At 40.1% G+C, this 14,165-nt stretch overlaps 1 protein-coding gene across 1 annotated transcript in view; it reads right to left on the bottom strand.

Annotated features, from left to right (window-relative positions):
* Positions 1-14,165, bottom strand: part of AKAIN1 (A-kinase anchor inhibitor 1) — a 77,982-nt gene that overhangs the window by 52,780 nt on the left and 11,037 nt on the right. The window contains exon 3 of the transcript XR_011076319.1: positions 6,508-6,606. The gene's annotated coding sequence lies outside the window, so the exon portion shown is untranslated. The remainder of the gene's footprint in view (positions 1-6,507; positions 6,607-14,165) is intronic.

Genomic DNA, 14,165 nt, shown 5'->3' with positions numbered 1-14,165 from the left:
GTGAGAAGAAAAAGACTAGAAATAGAAGAGGTGAAGAGAGAAGTAAAAAGAGATAAGAAGGGAATATGGGAAGGGAAAGAAAAGAGGCGAGAAATAAATGGAGCTCTCTGGGAAGAGCAAATATAAAGGGAAAAAGATACAAAAGACAGAAAAAGTGGCATATTGAGAGACTCAAAACAGATTTTTTTTAAACAAGAGGAGAAAGAAAACGGGAATGACAAGCTTGTTTTATGTGTGTGTGTGTGTGTGTGTGTGTGTGTGTGTGTTGTGTGTGTGTGTGTGTGTGTATACACATAAAATGACAAAGAAGAGAACCTCAATACAGTCCGAATTGAGAAACTGGGTGCTCTTCTCGTATCCTGTTCACTTGGGCTCTATGTTTGGGAATAAATGTAATCATTACCTTTGGAAATACTTATTAATTTCTTAAACAACTGTTCAAAGCTCTTCATCTCTATTCAAAGGCTTAGTTCAGAATTAGGAGAGTCACAGTATACTACACAGGGATTTTGGTATCAAAGAAGAATTATTCTTTAGACCACAGTAGCTAAGATCATAACAATGCTGACTCACTGGTTAGTTTTTAACCTATTTTAAAAATCAGCTTGTAACATAAGAGAGATTCTTTGCAACCACGGAGTAGGCAAAGATTTCTTAGATGAAACACAGAAAGCATGAATCATAAAACAAAATAATTGATAAATGGGACTTCACTGAAATTAAAATTTTCTGCTATCTGAAAAACACTGCTAGGGAAATAAAAATGCAAAGTACAGACTAGGAGAAAATATTCACAATATATATATCTGACATATATATCGATAACTCTTGCAACTCAGTAAGAAAATCACCCAGATAAAACTTGCCAAAATGTTTAAACTAACACTTCACCAGAGGAATATATTACTAATTGCCTGTAAGCACATAAAGACTTGTCAGCATCATTAGTTATCAGAGAAATGTACATTTAAACCACAGTGAGACATTATTACATACCCAGTAGAATGGGGGAAAGTAAAAGGACTGACAATGCCAAGTGTTGATGAGATATAGTGTGATAAGATAGGGAGCAACTAGAACTCTGGTGGGAATGTAAAATGTTAACAACCACCCTGGAGAACAGCTTGACAGTTTCTTATAACATTAACTTCATACTTACCCTAAGACCCATGCATTCTACTCCTAGGTGGTTACCCAAGAGAAATGAAAACTGTATCCATATACAGACTTATGCAGAACATGGACAACAGCTTTATGCATTACAGCCAGAAACTAAAACAACCTCAAAGGTGATCAACATTATATGGCTACACAAATTGTGGCAGAGACCACAACACTGATAAATTTCAACAATGTACGGAGCAAAAGAAACCAGACACGACAGAGTATATACTGTATGATTCCATTTACATGAAATTCTAGAAAAAGCTGAAGAAGCTATAGTGACAGAAAGCAGATCAGTAATTGTCTGGGGCTTGGGGACACAGGGAGGTGGATCGGGACAGACTGAAAAGGGACACAAAGGAACTTTTTGGGATGATGGAAATGTTCTATATCTTTACTGTTAGTGGTGGTTATATGGGTATCTACATGTGTCAAAACTCATTGAAGTATACACTTATAATGAGTGCATTTTATTTCATGTAAATTATACTACTATAAGTTGATCTAAAAATGAGTTTGTAATAATTTAATGTTTCTAGTAAATAGAAATATGGGTGAGAATATCCCAAAAATGGAATATTTCAAGAGCCAGATTTAACTATAAAGTATGTTAACTCAATTTTTCCTCATTCTTTAATGTTTTAAATCTAAAATAATTTCACGTTTTCTATTCAACACTTTTGAATCATTGTATTTAGCCACTATGAATGACTGAAGAATGAATAAGTAGATATAAAATGTTAAATTTATTTGAAGAATAAGCATTACTCTTTTCTTCATTCATTCACCAAATATTTATTGATCAGTACTAAGAAGAGTATTAGATACTAAAAATTCAGAGGCATAAGACCCAGTAGCTTAGAGTCCAGTAGAAAAAAAGAGATAGGAAAAAGAAGCAGGGGAGAGGAAGCGGGAGAGAATAACACTAAGACCCAGCTGAGGTCGGCAAACACTCATCTAGAGACGTGTCAGGTGCTATGGTCACATGAAGTCAGGTACAGGTATGTTAAAATATCTAAAGTAGGCCCAAGAAGGGGTCACTCATGCTAAGCCCCAGTCAGCAAACCAAAACTTAGCTAGTTTCTATGCTGGGATCTCCCAGAAAAGGAAGGCCTAGGTCCACCAATCAGCACTTCCCTGCTCAACACAAGTATCCAGACCAGCTCCAAGACATCCCTTTGCTCCATGAAGCGGGTAACCCTGCGTTGATCAATCAGCAAACGCCCAGTATAACTTCCTTGCTCCTGATCGCTTTGGTCTATAAAAATCTCTCACCTAGAGCAGCTCTTCAGAGCTCCTTTCTCTTAGCACTCCTGAACCTGGATGCTGCCCGACTCATGATCTTTTCAAAAATATACGATTGTTGGATTTTTCCTTTAACAGTTGAGAATGCACTTAACCAATGGGATCCAAGTGGGAAAGAAATTAAGGGAAAGAAATTAAGTAAACCACGGGGAACTCCATAAGGAGGAGGAAAATAAGAAGTGGTTCTGGATTAGAAGCTGTGAGGTTGAAATGCTAGCTCCACAGGAGCAAAGTAAGAAACCTGCCAGGACTGAAGGCAGGATTTCTGGGTTTAAGGCAGAGTCCTGGAGGACAGCAAGGTCTTGAGAGCACCCGTCAGTGACTGCAGAACAACCCCAGGGAGGGAGTGAAAGAACCCTGAGACTGAAGTGAGGGGCTGTGGAGGTCATCCTGGGAGGTGGGTGGGCAAGCAGGAGAAGATAATGAACCACACAGCTTGGCTTCTGTCAGTGGCAGTGGGCAGGGGAGTGGATACTTAGTACTGAGAAGCTGCCAGATAAATCTAAGGAAAAAATAGTTAAAAGGTCCTTGAATAAGCTAATAATGCTTAAGTAGCATGATAACATTTGGAAATTGAAATTGATAATTTTCATAGTAATTGATTTTTACACCACTTTACATAACAACAGTAGACATTAGGCTGGATCTTACTGCTTTAGAGAGAGACTGACCTGAGTTCAGAAAATAAACAATCAAATTCCTGGCATTTGAATTTTAAAATAAGCGCTTGAAACGCAAAGCAGAGGCTAAAGTCTTGAAAGCTGAGGCTTTCAATTAATTGCCAGAGCAGAGGGGAACGTTTTTCTGAGTGGGAGCCTCAAGGTTAAGTTTGTAACATAAAAAGAGCTGGCGTGAAAAGGGGGAAAAAGCATAGCCAGTTCTACATTTGTTTTATTCTGTTTGAAAACTCATTCAAACCCCAAAGGAAATATTTTGCATTTGTTTTATTTTGTTTGAAAACTCCTTTTGGGCTTGGAGGCAAGATTTTTTTTTTTTTTTTTTTTTTCACAAGGACAGATAAGAAACTATAGATTTAGCAGGGCCTCCAAAAAAGGGACTGTGTCTCAGGCTGCCTCCCAAGCCTGGTCAGTCCATGGAGAGGTGGGGCCTCAAAGGGGAAATGACTGAGAGCCCAGATGAATTTGGAGAAATCCCAAGACCTTCATCTGACTTCCACGGGCATGTAGTTCACAAAGACCTCTAGCCTCTTGAAAATTTCCAGGCTGAGGCTAGAGGGATAAAATACCAACAGCGAAGTGAGTTGTCTGGGCAGATGAGCTTGAGGGCCACCTCCTAGGCCCCTCCCAGCGCTAGAGAACACTCACATACGTAGAAGGGCTTAGACATATAGGGACAGGCCTCAGAACCCACCTCAGGATGGGTCTGGAGGTCAGAATAAGGAAGGTTCCAGAGGGACCAGAGGCCACGGGGAGACGTGGGTACCTCAGATGATGGATCAGGGATCAAGTCCCACAAGCGGAGGACTGACAAAGTTGCGTCTCAGCAACTGCCAAGGCATGGCTGGTGCCTGCAAACTGGATACCCCCCAACCCCGGCCCTTGAGTCTAGACACAGCCTCGGGAAAGGTCCAAAGTGGAAATCCTGTATTAGCTATTTAAATTCCAGAACTTTACTCAGAGGTTTCTGAAATGACTGAGTAATCAATCATCTTGACCGAGTCTGCCTAGAAGTAACTGGATTAAGTTTTCTGCCATCAAAGTGATAAAAAGATTGGCTCTTAGTTATAAAAAATCTTTTGTTCCCCACCTGAGGGTGTGGCCTGTGACTGTCTACCAGCCTCACTAAACGTTTTTTTGAGTGCTTGTTTAGGACACTCACACAGTGGTTCTGGCTGCCTGAGATGCTCTTCCTTTCATCCCACACAGCTGTCTCTTTCTCATCCAAGTCTAAGTTTAAATATTACTCAGACAGATTTTTCCTGGCTAACTAATCTTAGCATGTCTAACCGCCAACTACTACACACACACACACACACACGCACATGCACAAATGTACACACCATTTGTTCTATATCAGGATCCTAGATTCATTTCCCTTATCTCCCTTTCCTCAATTTAGTATTTCATAGTTATTTGATTACTTGGTTAGTGCTACACTGGTATCACCATAAGGGCAGAGCCTGTGCCTGTTTAATTATCACAATGGTCACAGCGCCTAGCATGGTTTTAGCTCTACAGCAGCCATTCGAGAAACACATGTTGAATGACTATACCAAGCTCTATGCTAAATTCTTTGCCTGAATTTGTCTCATTTAATCCTGAGATAGATGCTGTTATTGCTCTCGTTCTAAAGGCACAGCAAATGAGGCACAGAGAGGTTAAGTGGTTTTGCAAAGGTCACACAGCCAGTAAATGGTAGAGCTAGAATTTAAACTCAAGTAAGAAGGATAAAAAAAGCTAAGTGTGACTGACTGCACAGCATAGCGTTTTCTCTTTTCACAAACACAGAAGGCAATGGCCTGGGCCTCGCCGTCCCTGTGGCACTAGGAGGACAATGACCAGTGGACCCTCCCAAAGGCCAGGACACTGGAATGTGGGCCAAAATCAGTTTCTACTTCTCAGATGGGGGGATTTTTCAGTCCAAGGATGTAGTTTGTTGATGACAGTGTAGAGGTTTCTGATGGCACCTGGGGTCTACGTGGGGACAGACTACACAGATGAGGATGAGATAGAGCTCTATGGGATTCAGGGATATTTTGGTACAGCTTAAAAAACAAACCATTGGATACTTTTTTTTGTTTTTAATTGCAGTACTGCAGCAGCCCTCCATATCCCAATCCCAAAGCTCAGACCTTTCTTGAATGAGGTGGCAGGTGGGCTGAGGCCTTAGACTCACAGTCTATTTAAAACTTTAGGCATCCCCTCCCTCCCATACGAGTACTCTCCTGTGCTCTCACTCTCTCAACCGGAGGCAGCATCTTCCACCTACTGTAGAAGTCGCTGAGTGATCCTTAACTTGCCTGACTTTACTTTCTAAATATTTCTTAGATTTACCAGGTACCTTCCATTCCTATCACCCCTGCCCTAATCAAACCCTCATTCTCTCTCACGTGGACTATTGCCGTAGCATCGTAACTGGTCTTCTGTTTTCACATCCATCTGCTTATTTACATTCACTGGCTTTCTAGGCATCTCTTTCACAACCACTCACCTCCATTTTCACAATAGGAAAGCAGTCAGCGTGTCCATAAATGGGTGTGGCTGTGTCAATAAAACTTTATAAAAACAGGTAGTAGGCCAGATTAACGCCTGATTTACCACACACTTACCAGAATTATCTATAGAGAACGCCACACCAACCACATACTATGTCACTCCTCTCCAAAGGGAAAAATAAAACTTTTGATAACGCACGCTGTCTATAAAAGATCCATACTTCTGAAGGTGGCCTGCAGGTGGCATCTGGCCTCTGCCTGCTGTCTGCCTTTATATCTCACCACTCCCTGCCGTGCTGTCCCACTCCTGCGACACAGAACTGTGTCTGGTTCCCCGCACACAACTCTTGTTCCCTGACGTTCCTAGTCTGACATCTTTATCCATGTGCTTCCTCCTGCCCAGAATGACCTACTCACCTTTCCTCTTCACTTGGCTAATTCCTACTTATTCCTACAGAGAAGACGCAGGCCTCCTTCTGGAAGCATTCCGCTGTCCATACAGGATTTGGTGCCGTCCCCTGCTTCCCAAGAGTCCCTGTTCATCTCTATCATTGTTAGTACAGCACTGGGTTATCATTATCTGCTTGTCTCCCCCATGAACTATGAGTTCCTCAACAGAAGTTTTTCTGTGTCTTATCCACCTTTCAATCCAATGCCCAGAGTTTTCTTAGCACATAGTAGAAACCGTACACACTTTAAGATATTTATTAAATGCATGCATGTTTGAATGAAAGCAATGAACTAGTTTGATTTTAAAAAGAGACTGTATATATGGAACAGGGCTTGAATACTATCATTGTGCCACATACATCTTTTGTTTTATATATATATGTACACACACACACACACATATATATACATACCTCAGGTCTGAATCCCATCTCCATGGCAAGATTATCCGTTCCAGAAAGTTTGTATGGGCTTCTTTCATGCCCCTCAGAGGCTGTGGTTCTGGGCCCATTCTGGGAATCATGGAAACACTTTTTCACTTTTAAACTAATATAATTTATTCCAAAGATCAGGTTTTAATATGAGCATTTAAATGCCAAACCAAACAGGAAATTACTGTTACTTTCTAAAATACTTTTTCTAAATAAACTTATATCTCATCCACTTTCTGTGTGAGATTTTGTGCTTAAGAAAAGCAACATCTTTTGTTTATCCTGTCTTTAGGATAACATACTTATTTCTATTTTTGGATGAACATTTGTTGATCATTTTATCACATGATAAGAATATATATTGAAAATACAATTTGAGTTCATATGACGAACTAGAAAAAAGCCATGTAGAATAGAAGAAAGAAAAGTTAGGAGTCAGACAGATGTGCTTTTGCAAATCTAGTCATGAGAATTTAAGCACATTTTCTAAATGCTAAAACAGAAAAATTAATAGCCAGCACATAGGGTTTGAAAGAAAACTGAGTGATATAACAAATGATAAAACACAATCTTGCCCAATGAACAGCAACTAGAGGCAGCAACTAGAGAAGCAGCAGTAGCCGTAACAGAGGTAGTAGTTTTTGTTATTAAATATCAACTTTTATGACCTGGCTTAAGTCCAAAAATCTACGTAGTATTTTCCTCTGCACAAAGCTGCTTCTTAGAGAAATGAGTTGAAAATAAATGAGTGTGAAATCCCTTTAAAATGGTATGGGAAAATAATGTTTAAGATTATTCATTAAGCTGTACACCTGAAACATTGTAAATCAACTATACGTCAATTTAAAAATTTTTTTTAAGATTATTCGTTAAATATTCATCTGACATATCTTTGCTTAACACCTATGAAATGCATAGCAGAAGGTTAATCACTGTGGAAGGTATAAAAATAAGATAGGATCTCTGCCCTCAAGAAGCTTCCATTCCTAGGGACATCCCTGGTGGTCCAGTGGTTAACACTCCGTGCTTCAGATGCAGGGGGCACAGGTTCGATCCCTGGTCGGGCACTAAGATCTCACATGCCACTCGGCGCAGCCAAAAAAGAAAAAAAAAAATAGGAAGTTTCCGTTCTAATAAAGGAGAGACACACATATAAACCATGATATTGCAAGCCAGAATAGGATTAAATGCCAAGCAACAGTGTAAAGAAAGACCAAAGAATTCAAACAATGGATAGATTACTTCCAACTTTACAGAAATGAGCTTTTTTTTTTTTTCTCGAAATGAGTTTTATATAAGTTAGAATTAGAGAATCGCAGGCAAAAAAATGTGTAAAGGTAAACCTTAATGGACAAATACCCATAGACATACGAGCCTCTGTCCATGGAAAAGCACTCATTTGACCCTGGTAATGAGATTTGAGATTTTAAATGAACAGCCGCTCCAACACTTAGGGAAAATCGACACACTGCCAATATTTTCACATACATGTACTTTTGAATAACATGACATTATTGCCCACTGAATCTGTATGAACCCTGCACACATGCATATACAAACAATGTGTGTATTATATTATCAAGACTACTCTGGGACTTCCCTGGTGGCGCAGTGGTTAAGAATCCGCCTGCCAATGCAGGAGACATGGGTTCGAGTCCTGGTCCAGGAAGATCCCACATGTCGCAGAGCAACTAAGCTCGCATGCCACAACTACTGAGCCTGCGCTCTAGAGCCCGTAAGCCACAACTGCTGAGCCTGCGAGCCACAACTACTGAAGCCCACGTGCCTAGAGCCCATGCTCCACAACAAGAGAAGCCACCGCAATGAGAAGCCCGTGCACAACGAAGAGTAGCCCCCACTTGCCACAACTAGAGAAAGCCCATGCACAGCAACGAAGACACAATGCTGAGAGATTGGTTCAAGATGGTGGAGTAGAAGGACGTGCTCTCACTCCCTCTTGCAACAACACCAGAATCACAACTGCTGAACAATCATCGACAGGAAGACACTGGAACTCACCAAAAAAGATACCCCACATCCAAAGACAAAGGAGAAGCCACAATGAGATGGTAGGAGGGGCACAATCACAATAAAATCAAACCCCAAACTGCTGGGTGGGTGACTCACAAACTGGAGAACACATACCACAGAAGTCCACCCACTGGAGTGAAGGTTCTGAGCCCCACGTCAGGCTTCCCAACCTGGGGGTCCGGCAACGGGAGGAGGAATTCCTAGAGAATCAGACTTTGACAGCTAGTAGGATTTGATTGCAGGACTTTGACAGGACTGGGGGAAACAGAGACTCCACTCTTGGAGTGCACACACAAAGTAGTGTGCTCATCAGGACCTAGGGGAAGGAGCAGTGACCCCATAGGAGACTGAACCAGACCTACCTGCTAGCTCTGGAGGGTCTCCTGCAGAGGCGGGGTGTGGCTATGTGTCACCGTGAGGACAAGGACACTGGCAGCAGAAGTTCTGGGAAGTACTCCTTGGCGTGAGCCCTCCCAGAGTCTGCCATTAGCCCCACCAAAGAGCCCGGGTAGGATCCAGAGTTGGGTCGCCTCAGGCCAAACAACCAACAGGGAGGGAACCCAGCCCCACCCATCAGCAGACAAGTGGATTAAAGTTTTACTGAGCTCTGCCCACCAGAGCAACACCCAGCTCTACCCACCACCAGTCCCTCCCATCAGGAAACTTGCAAAAGCCTCTTAGATAGCCTCATCCACCAGAGGGCAGACAGCAGAAGCAAGAAGAACTACAATCCTGCAGCCTGTGGAACAAAAACCACATTCACAGAAAGACAGACAAGATGAAAAGGCAGAGGGTTATGTACCAGATGAAGGAACAAGATAAAACCCCAGAAAAACAACTAAATGAAGTGGAGATAGGCAACCTTCCAGAAAAAGAATTCAGAATAATGATAGTGAAGATGATCCAGGACCCCGGAAAAACAATGGAGGCAAAGATCGAGAAAATGCAAGAAATGTTTAACAAAGATCTAGAAGAATTAAAGAACAAACAAACAGAGATGAACAACACAATAACTGAAATAAAGACTACACTAGAAGGAATCAATAGCAGAATAACTGAGGCAGAAGAACGGATAAGTGACCTGGAAGACAGAATGGTGGAATTCACTGCTGCAGAACAGAATAAAGAAAAAAGAATGAAAAGAAATGAAGACAGCCTAAGAGACCTCTGGGACAACATTAAACGCAACAACATTCGCATTATAGGGGTCCCAGAAGGAGAAGAGAGAGAGAAAGGACCCGAGAAAATATTTGAAGAGATTATAATCGAAAACTTCCCTAACATGGGAAAGGAAATAGCCACCCAAGTCCAGGAAGTGTAGAGAATCCCACACAGGATAAACCCAAGGAGAAACACGCTGAGACACATAGTAATCAAATTGGCAAAAAATAAAGACAAAGAAAAATTATTGAAAGCAGCAAGGGAAAAACGACAAATAACATACAAGGGAACTCCCATAAGGTTACCAGCTGATTTCTCAGCAGAAACGCTACAAGCCAGAAGGGAGTGGCATGATATACTTAAAGTGATGAAAAGGAAGAACCTACAACCAAGATTACTCTACCCAATAAGGATCTCATACAGATTCAGTGGAGAAATCAAAAGCTTTACAGACAAGCAAAAGCTAAAAGAATTCAGCATCACCAAACCAGCTCTACAACAAACGCTAAAGGAACTTCTCTAAGTGGGAAACACAAGGGAAGAAAACGACCTACAAAAACAAACCCAAAACAATTAAGAAAATGGTCATAGGAACATACATATCGATAATTACCTTCAACGTGAATGGATTAAATGCTCCAACCAAAAGACACAGGCTTGCTGAATGGATACAAAAACAAGACCCATATATATGCTGTCTACAAGAGACCCACTTCAGACCTAGTGACACATTCAGACTGAAAGTGAGGGGATGGAAAAAGATATTCCATGCAAATGGAAATCAAACGAAAGCTGGAGTAGCAATACTCATATCAGATAAAACAGACTTTAAAATAATGTTACAAAAGACTAGGAATGACACTACATAATGATCAAGGGATCAATCCAAGAAGAAAATATAACAATTATAAATATATATGCACCCAACATAGGAGGACCTCAATACATAAGGCAAATGCAAACAGCTATAAAAGAGGAAATCGACAGTAACACAATAAGAGTGGGGGACTTTAACACCTCATATACACCAATGGACAGATCATCAGACAGAAAATTAATAAGGAACACGAGCTTTAAATGACACAATACACCAGATAGATTTAATTGATATTTATAGGACATTCCATTCGAAAACAGCAGATTACACTTTCTTCTCAAGTGCACACTGAACATTCTCCAGGGTAGATCACATCTTGGGTCACAAATCAAGCCTTGTTAAATTTAAGAAAATTGAAATCATATCAAGCATCTTTTCTGACCACAATGCTATGAGATTAGAAATCGATTATAGGGGAAAAAAATGTAAAAAACACAAACACAGGGCTTCCCTGGTGGCGCAGTGGTTAGGAATCCGCCTGCCAATGCAGGGGACACGAGTTCGAGCCCTGGTCCGGGAAGATCTCACGTGCCGCGGAGCAACTAAGCCTGTGCGCCACAACTACTGAGCCTGCACTCTAGAGCCCACGAACCACAACTACTGAGCCCACGAGCCACAACTACTGAGCCCGTGTGCCACAACTACTGAAGCCCACGCTCCTAGAGCCCGTGCTCTGCAACAAGAGAAGCCACCACAATGAGAAGCCCACGCACCGCAAGGAAGAGTAGCCCCCACTCGCCACAACTAGAGAAAGCCCGCGCGTAGCAACGAAGACCCAACGCAGCCAAAAATAAGATAAATAAAATAAATAAATTTATAAATAATAAATTAAAAAATTTAAAAAAATACAAACACATGGAGGCTAAACAATACGTTACTAAATAACTAAGAGATCACTGAAGAACTCAAAGAGGAAATCAAAAAATACCTAGAGACAAATGACAATGAAAACACGATGATCCAAAACCTATGGGATGCAGCAAAAGCAGTTCTAAGAGGGAAGTTTATAGCTATACAAGCCTACCTCAAGAAACAAGAAAAATCTCCAATAAACAATCTAACCTTAACCTAAAGGAACTAGAGAAAGAAGAACAAACAAAACCCAAAGTTAGCAAAAGGAAAGAAATCATAAAGATCAGAGCAGAAATAAATGAAATAGAAACAAAGAAAACAACAGCAAAGATCAATAAAACTAAAAGCTGGTTCTTTGAGAAGATAAACAAAATTGATAAACCATTAGCCAGACGCATCAAGAAAAAGAGGGAGAGGACTCAAATCAATAAAATTAGAAATGAGAAAGGAGAAGGTACAACAGACACTGCAGAAATACAAAGCATCCTAAGAAACTACTACAAGCAACGCTATGCCAATAAAATGGACAACCTGAAAGAAATGGACAAATTCTTAGAAAGGTATAACCTTCCCAGACTGAACCAGGAAGAAACAGAAAATATGAACAGACCTATCACAAGTAATGAAATTGAAACTGTGATTAAAAATCTTCCAACAAACAAAAGTCCAGGACCAGATGGCTTCACAGGTGAATTCTATCAAACATTTAGAGAAGAGCTAAAGCCCATCCTTCTCAAACTCTTCCAAAATACTGCAGAGGAAGGAACACTCCCAAACTCATTCTATGAGGCCACCATCACCCTGATACCAAAACCAGACAAAGACACTACAAAAAAAGAAAATTACAGACCAATATTACTGATGAATATAGATGCAAAAATCCTCAACAAAAAACTAGCAAACAGAATCCAACAACACATTAAAAGGATCATACACCATGATCAAGTGGGATTTATCCCAGGGATGCAAGAATTCTTCAGTATACGCAAATCAATCAATGCGATACACCATATTAACAAATTGAAGAAGAAAAACCATATGATCATCTCAATAGATGCAGAAAAAGCTTTTGACAAAATTCAACACCCATTTATGATAAAAACTCTCCAGAAAGTGGGCATAGAGGGAGCCTATCTCAACATAATAAAGGCCATATACAACAAACCCACAGCAAACATCTTCTGAATGGTGAAAAACTGAAAGCATTTCTTCTAAGATCAGGAACAAGACAAGGATGTCCACTCTCGCCACTATTATTCAACATAGTTTTCGAAGTCCTAGCCATGGCAATCAGAGAAGAAAAAGAAATAAAGGGAATACAAATTGGAAAAGAAGAAGTAAAACTGTCACTGTTTGCAGATGATATGATACTATACATAGAGAATCCTAAAGATGCCACCAGAAAACTACTAGAGCTAATCAATGAATTTGGTAAAGCTGTATGATACAAAATTAATGCATGGAAATCTCTTGCATTCCTATACACTAATGATGAAAAATCTGAAAGAGAAGTTAAGGAAACACTCCCATTTACCACTGCAACAAAAAGAATAAAATACCTAGGAATAAATCTACCTAGGGAGACAAAAGACCTGTATGCAGAAAACTATAAGATACTGTTGAAAGCAATTAAAGATGATACCAACAGATGGAGAGATACACCATGTTCTTGGATTGGAAGAATCAATTTTGTGAAAATGACTATACTACCCAAAGCAATCTACAGATTCAATGCAATCCCTCTCAAACTACCAATGGCATTTTTTACAGAACTAGAACAAATAATCTTAAAATTTGTATGGAGACACAAAAGACCCTGAATAGCCAAAGCAGTCTTGAGCGAAAAAAATGGAGCTGGAGGAATCAGACTCCCCGACTTCAGACTATACTACAAAGCTACAGTAATCAAGACAATATGGTACTGGCACAAAAACAGAAATATAGATCAACAGAACAGGATAGAAAGCCCAGAGATAAACTCACGCACCTATGGTCAACTAAACTATGATAAAGGAGGCAAGGATATACAATGGAGAAAAGACAGTCTCTTCAATAAGTGGTGCTGGGAAAACAGGACAGCTACACGTAAAAGAATGAAATTAGAACGCTACCTAAAACCATACATAAAAATAAACTCAAAATGGATTAGAGACCTAAATGTAAGACTGGACACTATAAAACTCTTAGAGGAAAACATAGGAAGAACACTCTTTGACATAAATCACAGTAAGATCTTTTTTGATCCACCTCCTAGAGTAATGGAAATAAAAACAAAAATAAACAAATGGGACCTAACGAAACTTAAAAGCTTTTGCAAAGCAAACTACAAACAAGATGAAAAGACAACCCTCAGAATGGGAGAAAATATTTGCAAATGAATCAACGGACAAAGGATTAATCTCCAGAATATATAAATAGCTCATGCAGCTCAATATTAAAAAAACAAACAACCCAATCCAAAAATGTGCAGAAGACCTAAATAGACATTTCTCCAAAGAGGACATACAGATGGCCAAGAAGCACATGAAAAGATGCTCAACATCACTAATTATTAGAGAAATGCAAATCAAAACTACAATGAGGTATCACCTCACACGTCATCAGAATGGACATCATCAGAAAATCTACAAACAACAAATGCTGGAGAGGGTGTGGAGAAAAGGGAACCCTCTTGCACTGTTGGTGGGAATGTAAATTGATACAGCTGCTATGGAGAACA

The sequence above is a fragment of the Eschrichtius robustus genome, chromosome 14 (assembly GCF_028021215.1).
Source record: "Eschrichtius robustus isolate mEscRob2 chromosome 14, mEscRob2.pri, whole genome shotgun sequence".
NCBI classification, from domain to species: domain Eukaryota; kingdom Metazoa; phylum Chordata; class Mammalia; order Artiodactyla; family Eschrichtiidae; genus Eschrichtius; species Eschrichtius robustus.
This window is presented reverse-complemented; position numbering and strand designations above follow the sequence as displayed.